Consider the following 15,020-nt stretch of genomic DNA (forward strand, 5'->3'; position numbering starts at 1 on the left):
CCGTCCACCCCGCTGCCCGGCCCCGGGCAGGGCTCCGGCCTCGGCCGCGCCGCCACCTCCACGCCACCGCCTCCTCCCCAGAGCTGACTAGACTGCGAGGGCGGCGACCAGCCCGGCTTATTTAAAAGGGGTGGGGACCCGGCTAGCGCCTAGAAGCACAGCCACTGCCGGCAGAGAGCGCGGTCTGAGCTCCTCCTTTTTCCGCCGACACCCCCCAAATGAAAGCCCTTACGCCAGCACCTGCCAACCGGATCACGGCCTGAGATCACGTGGACAGCATTAGCCAATCTTAACCAGGCTTCCCTCCACGCGCCCGCCCACGCCCTTACGTCACAGAGCCCCGCCCCGCCCGCGGCTGCCCCGCCCCTGGCGCGGGGCAAGGCGCGGTTTCCATTCATCCGCTGCCCCGCGCTTTCAGGTCCTGCAGGGCGCCTCACTGCCTTTAGTGACTGGAGGCGGTCCGGGTGGACAGACTTTACAGAAAGCCACAGTTAGTACAGCTCTGGTGTCTCCGAGTTGGACAGCTTTCATTTGCCCGCTGAAGTTAGTTACCGGAGGTTACCTCCGGATTGGTGGCAGTTTTTGCAACTAAAGACTCCTCTCCAGCCTTGGTTCCCCTCCGCCTGCAACTTGACCGTAGCAAGCCCCGGAGCTCTGCTGCTGCGTTCGGCGGCGTTGTGGCTGTATGTCTTGAATGGGACCCGAAGACCCGTCGGACACATCACCCTTCTATTTCCTCGCCTATAGCATGAGGACCAAAGGGGTGCCTGGCAGCTCTCTTTTCTCGCCTGTTTCTCGCTAACAGCAGGAGTTTCCAGATTTTCCTCCCATTACTAACACTGCATAAGCATAATTTTTCTTCTACAAAATTGAGAAGCATAAAGTAGGGTAGCAAGGTCCTATCCATAAAGTTGATAAAGGACAGTTAACATTTAGCATTATGTGCCCGATGCTGTTCCCACTGAGACAGTCGCTTAACCCTCAAAAGCAATCCCATCTTAAATTTTACAGAAGAAACTTGAAAAGCAGGCGGCAGGTGTAACTTTCCCAAGGTCACATGACTGCTCAGGGTGAGGCTGGGATAAAGTGGGTCTTAGGCAGTCTGGTTTCCCATAAGCACCTTGTCCTGATTATGTGAAAGTAAAAGTAGAAGTCAAACTCGGGGGAAATGACAGTGAATACTAGGGCTTATTTTGTTTTAAGGAAAAGCGGTTTTTCACGTGGATTTTAAATGCCTTCCTTTCACTCAACATTGATTTAGTTCCGTCTAGGTGCCAAATACTGCGTGTCAAACAGTCCCAATCCCTCAGTGAGTCGGGGAGATGAGAAACAAAGGCTTGGGGGAGTCCAGTCGTCTGAGGTCACACTGCTGGAATGTAAGCCCAGATCTATTTGACTCCAAAGCAGATGCCTGAGCAGAGTTTGAATTTTAACCTAGAAGTGTAAGCGTCATTCAGCGATGTGAAATTAAGGTGTCACTATCAGAAATGTGTGTGATGAGCTCACTCTGGACAATAAGGAAGGGTTAAAGACCACAATAGGACCAATGAAGAGATCATGTTCATCTAGCAGAGGAGAAAGGATTCACTCAAAAGGCACTGGCAGTGACAGAAGAGGGAAAGATGTGTGATCATTTGGGAGACAAAATAGGAAGTACTTGCTGACTGGTTGTGGAGGAGGTGGAAAAATAGGAGGTAGAAAGATTGCTGAGGTTCTGATTTGGGGGACCAGGTATGTAACAGTGCCATCTTTTAGACTAAAAAATGTGGGAAGAGATATAGGGGTGGCAGATAGTTTTTTTTTTCTGCTAAGTAGCATATTAAAATGGAGCTCTCTGATTAAAAGTTGGATATAAATCTCCGTAAGCTAAGTCCAATTTGTGACATTCCAATTTGTGTTTTCACAAATAACACACAGCTGGGCATGGTGGCACACGCCTGTAATCCCAGAACTCAGGAGGCTGAGGCAGGAGGATCGTTGCAAGTTTGAGGCCAACCTGGGCTACAAAGTGAGCTCAAGTCCAGCCTGAACTGCATAGCGAGACCTTGTCTCAAAAATACAAACAAAACAAAACAAAGAAAAAAACACACAAACTAACTCAAACCAAAACAGAGCAGTTGGGAGAAATTTCTTAAAACTTGCATGCTAACAATCTTACTTTTCTTAGTGACTACTTTCATGGAGCAACATGGAATCTACAGTTTTAGGAAATGGGTATCTTGTATAAAATAAAACTTTTAAATGAAATCAACAGTTAAAGGTATATTTTTATCAGAGAGAAAGTAATTGAAGTTGTGGGTGTCAAAGTGGTTACCTTAAGATGAAAGGAATGGGGGAGGGAAGGAAGGAGATTGGAGAGCAGGGAGATTAAAGTGGCATGAAGAGGTGAGCAGGGGACATCAAGTGACATGAGTTGATCAGGTGAGGCTGATCAGGTGAGTCCCATGAGAACGGGAACCGTGTCTTCTTCGCATTTCTGCAGCAGCAGCAGCACCTGGCACAGTGCCTGATCGGTAGGCACTCAATATTTATTACCCTAATGAACAGAGAGTCACATGCTGTGGGAAGGCTGGAAAGCTAGCCCACACCATTGGCTATGGCAGCTCCGGGCTTGGGAATGTGTGTGAGAAGCAGGCCAGCAGCCAGTGGGAAAGGACATGAATAGCAGGAGAGCAAGCCAAGCAGGAACTGAGGTTGTCTCTGCCCAACCCTTTGGCTGAGAAGGGAGATGTGGTCCAGTTTAAAGGGAGATGTAGTCTAAGGAAGTTTTCTCTCTCTAAGCTGGGCAGAAGGTTTGATACTGTGTTAAAGAGTAAGAGCCAATGGAGAAATGAATATTTTGAACTTACAGGAAAAGGAAAAGAATATGAAGCAAAGTCCAAGAAGGCAGAGGCGGGATAGATCCACCTTAGATACAAAAGTCAGGATGGAAGTCAGGCCTGGTGGCACAGGCTTGTAATTCCATCATGCTAGGAGACTGAGGTAAAAGGATCTCAGATTCAAGCCCAGCTTGGGCAATTTAGTGATTTACTGAGACCCTGTCTCAAAATAAAAAATAAAAAGAGGGCTGGGGATGTATCTCAGTGCTAAGGCCTTGCTTACATACCCAGTACCACAAAACAAAAACAAAAAAGAAGCAAAGAAGAAAGGACTTACGTGATCACAGAGACGTTTATGGTGGAGAAGAAGTTTAGAAATAACTTATTTGAAGACCTCTATTTTTCTCTATTTGGAAAACCACTCTGGGAAAGAGGCAAGTATAGTCAGGAGTTATGGCACATGCTTGTAGTCACAGCTTTAGGAGGCTGAAGCAGGAGGATCATGAGTTCAAGGCCAGCCTTGGCAAAGTAGTCAGATTCTGTCTCAAAATTTAAAAAAGGCTACAGACACAACTTGTGGTAGAGGCCTTGGCTACCTTGCACAAGGTTCTGGGTTCAATCCCCAGGACCACGAAAATAAAAAAGCAATTAGACAGGTTGGGCATGGTGGCACAGGCCTGTAATCCTAGCACTTGGGAGGCTGAGGCAGGAGGATCACTGTGAGTTCGAGGCCAGCCTGGGCTACAAAATGAGTTTAAGGCCAGCCTAGATTGCACAGTGAAACCCTGTCTCAAAAAGACCAAAAAAAAAAAAAAAAAAAGATGTACAGAAATCTGTGCTTCAAAGAAGCCTGATATGCCCAACAGAAACCAAATATAGTTGATCCTTTCTATCTGAGAGATTGGTTCTAGGATCCTCCATGGATATCAAAATCTAAGGATGCTCAAATTCCTTGTATAAAACTAGCATATTTGTATATAATCTGAGTATATGCTTCCACATACCTTAAATCATCTCTATATTACTTATGATACAAAAATATAATGTATTAAAAACATTGAATATCACTGGCCATTCGAGAAGTACAAGTTAAAGCAACACTGAGATTCCATCTCGCTCCAGAAAGAATGGCTATCATCAAGAAATCAAATAAATGCTGGAGAAGCTATGAGGAAAAATGCTTCTCCATTGTTGCTGGGAATGTAAGCTAGTATAACCATTATGGAAACAGTGTGGTGATTCCTCAAAAAACTAAAACTAGAAATTGCATTTGACCCAGCTATTCCTCTTCCAGGTATGTTCCTGAAAGAGTTAAAGACATCATATTACAAGGATAGATGCATACTCATGTCTGTAGCAGCACAATTCATAATAGCTAATAATAAATCTTGAAAGTATCCCATATGTCAATCAACATATGAGCAGATAAAGAAAGTAGAGTACTACTCTGCCATAAAGAAGGATAAAGTTAAATTATTTGTAGGAAAATGGGTACATCTTGAGACTATAATATTAAGTGAAGTAAATCAAACATACCTGCTTAAATATTGCATGGTTTCTCTTATGTATGAGAATATATATTTAAAAAGAGAATATATAAAGTATAAAATAAAAGACAGTAGGAAAGAAAAGAAAGAAAAAAGTTATTGTAATCCAACATGGGCAATATATCTAAAAGTGTACCTTGATTAATATAATTATTTTATGTGTTTTATATGCTTTTGATCTGCTAGTTTGGCTGTTAATATGTGTTTATGATAATTAACTTGATAAAGACTTTAAATAAATAAAACCTATTGCTGGCAGAAAAATAAGAAAAAAAGATAAAGAAAAAGAGACAAAAAATATTAATGTATACATAATACAACATAAATGCTACAGGAATACATATTATCCTCTATGGTTTATAGAAAAAGGACAAGCAAAAAAGTCTGTGCATGCTCCATACGGAAGCAATATTTTTCAAATATTTTCAATCCACAGTAGGTTTAACCCACAGATTCAGAACCCATGGATCCAGAGGTTTGACTGTGGTGTCTCCCTCTATGGATAAATTAAAGAGAAACTTGAGCAAAACACAAGGAACTCAAGTACAGACAAGTATGTCACCAAGGTGGAAGACGGGACTAATTATTTCCTTCAAATATTTAAAAGAAATAGCAAATAAATTTGGGGGGAGAGTAAAAGGACATTGGGGAGAAAATGATGTGTAGCTGCAAAAAGCGTGAACATTTACAAACACCTAAGAGTTCACAAAAATGGCAAGAAGAAGTGCTATCCTCTGAACCAGAAAAAGAAAAAGTCATTTCAAAAAGCAGGAAAGCAGAGGTGATTTCTAATTTATTTCTATTTAAGAGATTCCACCAATGTTCAGGGACAAAAACACATAATTTTTAAAGTGTGGCAAATTATAGTGAATGAGACGGTGTTGGAGAAGTTCAGCGGCAGGAACCAACACCTAGTTAAGTCCTCAGGATCTAGTGACTGCGCGCCGTGATAATAGCAGCAATGGCATCTGAAATGCTAGGAATGTCATTAGGTACCATTTGGAATGATTCTTTGAGAAGACATTTAAGATCAAGTTCCAAAATAGTGCGCGCATTTAACAGACATACACAAAAATAGATACACATGACCTTGAAAGCTTAACAATTTACAACTTGCTAAGCAGAAAGATACTGCAAGCATTGCTTTGAAGACCTTCTATTTTCAGGGAAAGCATTTGTTTTCACTGGAAAGCATTAAGGAAGAAAAAAATTCCCATCCTTCTGTAACAGCAACAATTCTGGGAGAGCAAAGGGGAGTAAACAGAAATAATATGATTTGAATTAAGCAAGAGTTTCCGTCTGTAGAAACTGAGCCTTTGTCTATAGGGCCCTGGTTAAACTCACTGATTCATCTGTTCATTCACTAATGTTTGTGCTAAGATACTTAGTACGTGTCACACATTGTTTAAGTGTTGAGGTTGTTCTTTTGATGGAGATAAATAAAGTTCCCGCTCTCATGAACCTTATCTTCTACCAGAGGACTCAATAGGTGGTATTGCCCATTGCTTCCACTCTCCCAGCTACAATGTCTTCATTCCAAACTTCAGAGTGGAGGAAGGGAAGGAGAAGGAAGATTATTCAGCACATTCACAAAGTGTGATGCTTACACACTACTGGTTTACAGCTTAGAAAGATGGCCACATCTAGCTGCAAGGGAGGCTTGGGCAACATAAATTTTAGACAATAAACACAGAAGGAACAACTAGATATTGGAAAGCAACCAGTTCTCTATCCTGCCATCTATAAGGAAAGATTAGGAAAGTTTCAGTTTAAAGCAAAAGTGAGCATAATAAAATTCTAAGCCAGTAGAAAGTATATTTGAAAACTTATACAAGAAATTTTATAATGATCTCAAGCTACGAGGATAGAAAAAGTAGAGAGAGGCTTAAACTATAGAATGAATCTAGGTTAGCGGCAAGAAGATTTTATGGCAAGTGATCAGGGTTATTTTTTGTTTGTTCTGACTTTGGTTTCTATTTTTGGGGCCATAACTAGCTCTTATAGAATGGGATTTTGTGAGTAAATCATATATATATATATATATATATATGTAGTTTTTCTGGACAGAGTTTATATCATCATCATATTCTCAAAGTAGACTGTGAACAAAAATTTAAGAATTATTATCATACCCGATATGAAGAGGAATAACTTCTCTCATTCCCAACTTCAAAGCACTACAGTCTGAGTTTCTCAGTGAACGGGGCATTCAGTGGTGCTGGCATTCACACCTCAGAAAACTGTGCAGTGCCGCCTCCACCTGCCTTTTTCCACTTCTCAACTATTCTCCTCACAGTTTATGGAGTTTGTTTTTGCCAAGTGAGTCAGTTGAGATGAGAATGCTAATTTATTTGAAGTGATGCTTTGAAAAAAAGAATTAAAAGCATGTCGGTGTGGCACATCACAGGGGCAGAGAGTGCTCATGGGCTAGGGGACGTCTAGTCCTAAGTGTCTGCTATCATAGTGGCTCTTTGCGGGGTAGAACCGAGTTTCAAACATCAGGGGATTTAAACTCTAGGGAAGCCTTCAGGTTTAAGTGAGACTAAAAACTTTCTAGTGCTTTTTCAGGCATTTTACTCATCTCTGTCTCATAAGGTTTGCTTCTGACTCCATTTGTCAGGTGCTATAAAAAGTCCAAAATCTTTCTCAGCCTACTGCTACTTCGGCAGATCAGCTGCAAGTGAGGAAGGAAGTGTGGTGTTCAGGTGCCTGGTTTTCTAAAACAGCTGCCTGCTCTTCTCCCAGCCCTACAGACCCTGCCAGCACACTGTCTGTGGCAGGAAGCTTCCTGAGAGAGCTGCCCCTTCCACTCACCCAGGAAGTCAGCTCACTGCGCAGTCCCTGCTGGAACAAGACCAAGTATGAAGAGACAAAGAAATGGTGTCCATTGTTTCCCCCTAATCCTGCCAGTGCTCCACTCCCCACACATCCCGTACTTCACGTAAAACTCTTGCTCAGTTCAAATCATATTATTCCTATTTACTCCTGTTTGTTCTCCCAGACTTGTCACTGTCCTAGAAGGATAGGGATTTCCCCCCACACTTCTTGTGTTCGTGTAATATCTTAGTCCTTATAAGATGCATCAACTTCTCATTTAAAAGCAATGCTTGGCTAGGCTGACCAAAGTTCTCTTACATTAGAACCATTTTCTGGCAAGGATGTAACATGTTGCTTTGGTTTCTTCTAGGAGTCTTTTTGACAGCAGCCTCTTCAAATCAGGCTGACATTAGAAAAACAGTGCTAGAAGAGGCGGGAGGAGGAGGTGAGGAGGAGGAAGAGGAAAAAAGGGTGAGGAGGAGGAGTTTCCTTCAACTTGACAGAAGGGAAAAGTTTAAAGAAATCTTTTTATCCAGGTTTGTATCCTAGAAATAAAGTTCATAGATATCAGGCTATGATATATTCCCCATAGTGGCTCTATTGCCTTACTGGTAAAACAATGTTTTTCTTCACTTCATGGAGTCCCCTCTGAAGTACCTCTAGAATGTCTCTGTCCAAAGGGATAAGGACAGCAATCTGTTTTTTTTTTTTTTTTTTTTTTTGGTACCAGGAATTGAACTCAGGACCTTGTGCTTGCCAGGCAGACGCTTGTGCTGCTGAGCTATATCCCTGGCCCAAAAAATAGTTTCCTTTTTTTTTTTTTTGTACCAAGAATCAAACTTGGGACCTCGTGCTTGCCAGGCAGGTGCTTTGTGCCGCTGAGCTATATACCCGTCCCTAAGGACAGCAATCTGGATGAAGGTAGAGGCCATGAACCTCATCTTAGCAGACACAGGCATAGGAAGCACTATAAACAATAAAAAACCGTAACACCCAACAACTTAGGCTGCATCTAATGGAGGCAAGGGTCTGGACTCCTGCTGAGTGGGCCTGGCTTCTGGAAGGCGCCCTTTACAAGGCCCTAATGAATAATGCTGCACCTTCACTGAGCACTTCCTTCTTGGGTGCGCTGGCCATAGGGGTGAAATACAATATGCCCATGAAGACAGTAGAGTGACTGCACAATCAGGGCTCTGCCCTGACTGGAACAAGAAAGAGTCTGAGACCATGGTAATGATAAAAGCCCAAATGTCCAAACCAGCTCTGTCTTACTATTTCTAGGCAGAGAATTAGCTCAAAATCCAGAACTGGAAACCGTGTAGCTGGTCCAGCGTGGCCATCTGGGAAGCTTCTATTAATTTTCTGAGGTTTGCATGGAGCATGCCCTCCTCTGCAGTGCTTCCCTCAAGGCTGTGAGATTCTCCACATCTTGGGTGTAATCAGTCTCTTCTGTAAGCCCTTACAACACTGCATCACATTGTGTGATGATTGTTTTCTTCTCTGACACCCCTGTTAGACACCCCTCCATGGCAGAACAATGCTTTTTAAAAAAAATTCCAACATTAAGTATAGCACCCCCTCCGCCATGTTCATGACCTGGGATTAGGAAATTAGGGAGGACACAGAGGAGACCGTTCGCGCCTGTGCCAGGATCATGGGGCCTCAGCTGCAAGGGCCTCGACACAGCCAACATGGCTCCCTGAGGCTGTGTGCCTGGACTGCCAGTTCTGGTAGCTCCTAGGTTGCCCAGTTCCGGTCCATGGCATATCTCTGAGGCTGGAATGTCCCCGATGGTTTCACAAATCAGATCCCTGGTTTGTGAAGTCCGAAACATCTGGGACAGGCTGGACATCATCTCTCACATCATAGTGCCCTTCAACTAGCCAGACTCCCTACAGAACACAGCTATGTAATACCAATGCAGTCCACGTTTCCAGTAAACACATTCATCCCAAAACTCTGAGGAAGGAGAGTTGTGGTGAGCTACATTCTTTCACTTAAAGATTAAAAAAAAAAAAAAAGCCTTGCTGGGCGTGGTGGCGCACGCCTGTAATCCCAGCACTCGGGAGGCTGAGGCAGGAGGATCGTTGCAAGTTCGAGGCCAGCCTGGGCTACAAAGTGAGCTCAAGGTCAGCCTGAACTGCATAGCAAGGGCTTGTCTCAAAAAGACAAACAAAACAAAACAAAACAAAACAAAACAAAACAAAACAAAAAAGCCTATTTCTTCACCATTATGAAGTTCATCTGGATCACTACTTTACACTGGATTATGCTAAAATTACTGTAACCAAATCTAAATTTTGTGTACTATATTGTATCTAAATAACCCCTTCCACCATTAGCCTTTGGGTTTTTTAGTGGCTACACAGAACACAGATTTCTACAGGTACTTTCAGAAACATTTCCATAGGGTAAGCCATCCTGTGACATTCCACACATTAAATCAAACTGAAAACATGGAAATTTTCTGAAATGTATATGCTAAGAATATCACTTTTTTAATAAGTGCTTTTACAAAGCAACTTAGAAATTATGGTTTCAGCAAAAGACAAGTCTTTTGTAAAATAAAACTATTACACAAAACAAGATTTTAAATGCACCTTTTGCTACTGCTTTTAACAATGGGATGTATATACTGTGAAATACTTTACACGTGGGTAAACTAATACCCCGAAAAATCCCACGAAGGGATGATATGAAAGTCTCTCAGGGAAACCTTCAACTGGGGTCAAAGACCTGCCTGACCTCACCACAGAAAGGTCGCTCCTCTTGGGGAGTAGTGGGATGCTGACTAGTGCCCATGTTCCAAGCAGGACAGGCCAAGGTCACTTGTGCTCCAGAAGCACAGAAGAGGGGTCTGCCACATCTGCGAAGCCTGCTTAGTGTGATTTTGGGTAGAAATCATGCTTTGCTGGCATTTTATGTTTCTATAAAAGAGTAGGATGGGTCCTGCCCCTGAGAGTCCCCAGTGGTGTAAAAGAGCTGCAATTAGGTAGTATATATGGGATAAAGGAATAAACAAAGTCAGAAAAATGTATATTCCCTCACTGGTACCCTAAGAGGCCCTTCGCTGAAGGTTAAACACAATCCCAGAGTGAACAATGTTGGTTCTGAGGTGCAGGATGGTTTACATAATTAATTATAGTTAAGAAGTAATTAGTCATGATTAGCATAATTGATAGTCTCCTACCTTGGGGTCATAGGCTAGAAGTGCTTTTCAGAATGGAGTCTGAGACAAAGTAAAGAGCAGTAATACTTTCCTGTCCTTATTGAAATTGTTGATATCTTGTTCATTACAGATTTTTACAAAATTTATATTTTAAAAATATTGTACTATTATTTTCTGGATTGCTAAGTTTTTGTGGCGCCCCTGACATTTGGTGCCTATGCCCTGCCACCCCAAGTCCAAGCTCTAGGCCCAGAGGCGATGTGAAGGGTAGCTGCGTATTGCTTGACCTGCCCCGGAAAGGGAGTAAAACAACCAAACCACTGGACGGGTCTCTGACCCTTGGTGTCCTGTCTTTTCCAGATCATTCAGATAGAAAGAATGAAATTTAGTCTGGGCCAGAGACTGGAAGCAGCCCCATATGCTGAGGGTGCGATTATTACCTGACCTCATAGCTGAAAAATGAAGACTCACTATAAATGCAACTTACAAAGTGGCAAGCGAGGACTTGACTCCAGGCTGGGCATTTCCATAGACCATTATTTCAGTCACACCATGTTTCCCACCATTCCCCACTGAAAAAGGAAAATAATGTATGCTTTTTCTTAATAGCCAGTTAAAAGTGATGACAAAATATCTAACTTTTAATAAATTGTAGTTTTACAAAAGTACATTCACTGTAGAGAAATACATGATAAACAAGAGAAAACTAAATCAAAATCTCACCCGAAGCACATCTGCTATTAGTATTTTGTTGCATATTTCTCTAAGTTTTGTTTTTATAAAAATAAATTATATGTGTGTGATTTAGGAATAATGCTATGCTACCCATACAGCTTTTGTAATTTGTTTTCTTTGCTTAACAATGTACCTGGAAGAGCTTTCTCTGTGATTACTTTTTTGTAAGCAATTGGTAATGATTTTACAATATGCATTTATCCACTCATGAATATTCATCAAGGGCCTGCTACTCTGAAAGCAGTGAGCTAGACACTGGAGCTATGCACTTAACATAATAAAGAATTTGGCCCTGAGGTTGATATTTAAACAAAGAGAGACCTTCAAAAACAATGAATACTGGCAAGCTCAAAGTCCTAAGTTCAATTCCCGGTACCAAAAAAAAAAAAAAGAAGAAATGATAAATGAATAGGTGTTGATCAGTTAATAGGAGCACTGCTCCCTAGTAAGAGGCCGCTAGGGACTGTGTTGTGTGTACCCACCGCCAGAATTCTGTGTTGGAGTCCTAACCCCAGGAACCTCAGAGTGTGGCTGTGGTTGAAATAGGGTCTTTACGGTGGTTCAGAAAAAAAGAAATCATTGAGTTGGGTCCTTTTAACAGGAAGTTTGGGAGCAGATGCATGGAGAGAACATGTGAAGACACAGAAGAAACTGATGTCTGCAATCCAGAGGGAGAGACCTGGAACAGATCCCTCCATCAAGAGCCTCAGAATAGCCAGTCTTGTAGGCACCTTCATCTTAGGCTTCCACATTCAGAGCTGCAAGAATAAAATATCTATTTTTTAAGTTTGGGTACCCTGTATGGCAGTCCGAGCAGATTTTTTTTTTTTTTTGTACTGCGAATCGAACTCAGGACTTCACACTTGCCAGGCAGGCACTTGTGCCACTGAGCTATATCCCCAGCCCCGTCTGAGCAGATTAATCAGAGGCACATAAACAGGCCTGAATTAGTGAGAGGGTACAGCTCTGCCTATAGGCATCTGGGGAACAGACTCACAGCAGAACCTTTGCCTTAAGGAAAGCCAAGGATGTCTGCAGGTTGGAGGGAGATGGGCACAGAAGAGGCATCAGGTTCCACTGTGTCCTCAGTCCGCACAGGCCTTGAGAAAGACTTCTCAGTGTGTTCTAGGGGGAAGGAGAGGCGTCCAGGGGAACTCCGGAAAGCCATTGGCCCTAATGTTTTACAGAGGTTCTTGGATAGAGCCCAGACCAGATGATCAGACAGTTTATAACCTTCCTGTTAATCAATTAAATATTGAGCAGTGAACATTAAAATTTTGGGAGGAGATGCATGGAGATCTAGGCTCCATGGCCCAAGTGTTAAGCTCTTAACCTTATATTATCCCACTTGGCCACCCTAATAACCTGGACAAGCCATCATTTTGCATAAGCCAGCTTCAGATCTTTCCACATCTTTCTTAAGGAGTCGCTTGGTGGAACTTCTCTTTCCCCATTTTAAGGCCAGCTGGGTGCTCTCCCTTCCCCTCCCATCTGCTTCATCTCCCTCTGCCTGACAGCAAGCTGTCAGTGCTCAGGCCTTTCCAGCTTACTGATACCAACTGCCATTGGCCAGTGTTCTGCTCACGGATGTTCCTCCCCTCCTGGAGTCCCTTTAGGGTTGCTGAAATGTTAGTCTCCTCTGATATCTGAAAACTGAATGTTAGGGAAGTGCACAATCTCCACAGGTCGGGCTGGGAAACAAAATGATCTCTGCTCCACTCAGCTTGACACTGCTGCTATCAAGTCAGAAGCAAGGACTGCTTGAGAAATAACGCAGGCAAGGGGCAGACCCAGCTTTGAGCAGAGCGCTCCTCTCAGGTGTGCCTTGCTCTTCAGACCCCTCTTCTGTTCTGAGCAGAGTCCTGTCTCACGGACAGAGTCCTCATCCGGAACTTCTCAGGGCGTAGGTACCTGTTTGTGCTTCCTGCTGCTCCACGTTCTCTCCATCAAGCCCCACCTGCACAAGGCAGATGGGCTCTATCTCCGCACACTTGTCTTTCTGCTCTGGGCTGTTCTGACTTTCTTGAAAACTCAGAGCATGTGAACTGGAAAGATGAAACTGATGGCATTGGTAGCTGTGCCAGCGCTGCTCCCTTGACATTAAAAAGGCAGGCTATGATAACTCTTTGTGCATGCTGGACATTTCCAAGTGCCGGCACTCTGCTATAAGAAGCAACCTCCCAAGGAAGGCCACGTACCCGGGGGGTCCACTTCCACAAAGGGCTTCAGTGCTGCGAGTCATCCCTATAGTTACAAAAGAGACCTTCAAACAAAGGGTACCAAAAAGAAAACTCTTAATTACCCTCAACAGCTCTTAATTACTCCAGGAATGGCATGAAGAGTTGAATGTGTTGAAACTGTTTACTTGTTACATATTGACATTTAAAATAGACCACAATTTTTGTCACCTATTTGTGGTGTAATTTTCTCTTTTTTTTTTTTCTTTCTTTCTTTTTTTTTCTCTCTCTCTCTCCTCTCTCTCTCTCTTTCTGTTTGTTTCATATGGGAAGTGGCCAGTGCCTCTCTTGACCTCTGAAAGACTGCGAAAACCTGAAACCCAGGCAGGGTGACAAAGTCTGGTTATTCAGTACTAAGGTCTTCCTCGTGTTACTTCTTTAAAAAAGGAAATGTTATTGCAGAAGCCCCAGGGCCACCATGTACTTCCCAGTCCAGTTTTCTGAATTCTTTGGTTTTCAGTTAAATTTGACCATGAGGGAATTTTCTAGCCTAGAAATATATGGGGCACAACCAAAACAAAATCTGAAGCATGGATTCTTATCTTCCTGGTTGAGTGTGAATCAGATATGCCTTTGGGACAAAGTGAGTGAGGAAATGGATTTTATCCCCAAAGCACCATTCCCAAATCAGATAGAAGGTACATAAAATACTACACAGGTCCTGCTGCATATCTTACCAGATTCTCATGCATATTTTCTTGAGCAAACTCAATGTACATTAAGAGTGTTTGCAAAACTATCATTTAATCTTTATACCTGCCATTGCTGGCCAAAAACTGACATTCCCTCATATATAGTGTAGAAATGCCAGCATAAAACTTTTTATTGGTGCTTCTTGTCAGTAGTAATACTGTTCTTGGAAACTTAAGGGATCATGACACCGTCTGTAGTTTTAAATTCCTCGGTGATGCCAAATATATTTGTGTCAACAGATACTGTTCCAAAATACCAGCATTTATTTAGCTGAATACCAGGAGACTGACTCAAACTACTTTGAAGGAAATAAATATGTCTTTAACTCATATGACAAAACAGTGGAAACGCAGAAAATTGGGCTACAGAGTTGGAAAATAGTAAAGACATTTCCAGAAAGGCTAATACATTTTGTTTTTTCTTTAATTGTATTATTATAATCTTTTTCAGGCCATATTTTTTTTTATCAGCCATAGGTGCAAATGCTGTTTTTACCAACTCCTGAGAACATCTAATTAATTGCTAATATTAAGTCACAGAAGAAATGTCAAAATCAGTTGCAAATTCAGTAAAGAACTAGTCAGTAGAGTGTAAGCCTCCCTCCTCCCCTTTGGCAGTGCTGTGGGCTAAACTGGGCACCCCATGTGCTACTAAGCATGAGCTCTACTGAGCTGCACCCCGAGTCCCTAGTCAGCATAGGGACATGCTAATAATCATCGTAAGGATAGTCACTGGAGTTGTTTCTAACTGCAAGTACTTGATATGAACTAGAAGTATTGCCAAGTATTTTTACAATTGTCTTATATAAACTTTCCAAAACTTTATGAGATAGGTAAAACCACTTGCCAATTCATACCCCAATGATTATAATTGCTAAGATTTTAATGAGAACTTACCATGTGTCACGTTCTTAGAGTTGTATATATATTAATTCATGCATTCCTCACAATTTCCAACAAGCCGGTGCTCCCATTATTCCCATTTTAGGGGTAAGGAAACTGAG

General features: G+C 42.4%; 1 protein-coding gene and 1 long non-coding RNA gene across 2 annotated transcripts in view; one reads left to right on the forward strand and one right to left on the reverse strand.

The window, feature by feature from the left end:
• The window catches only part of Ccnyl1 (cyclin Y-like 1), a 32,807-nt gene extending 32,496 nt beyond the window's left edge, over positions 1–311 (reverse strand). The window contains exon 1 of the mRNA XM_005396979.1: positions 241–311. The gene's annotated coding sequence lies outside the window, so the exon portion shown is untranslated. The remainder of the gene's footprint in view (positions 1–240) is intronic.
• A 64-nt stretch (positions 312–375) lies between these two features.
• LOC102010975 lies at positions 376–11,879 on the forward strand. The gene is made up of 4 exons (XR_262928.1): positions 376–490; positions 1,262–1,376; positions 7,554–7,719; positions 11,689–11,879. It is a non-coding gene; the product is annotated as an uncharacterized LOC102010975 (long non-coding RNA).
• The last annotated feature ends 3,141 nt before the right edge of the window (positions 11,880–15,020 follow it).

The sequence above is a fragment of the Chinchilla lanigera genome, unplaced genomic scaffold (genome assembly GCF_000276665.1).
Source record: "Chinchilla lanigera isolate Chin_1 unplaced genomic scaffold, ChiLan1.0 scaffold00056, whole genome shotgun sequence".
NCBI classification, from domain to species: domain Eukaryota; kingdom Metazoa; phylum Chordata; class Mammalia; order Rodentia; family Chinchillidae; genus Chinchilla; species Chinchilla lanigera.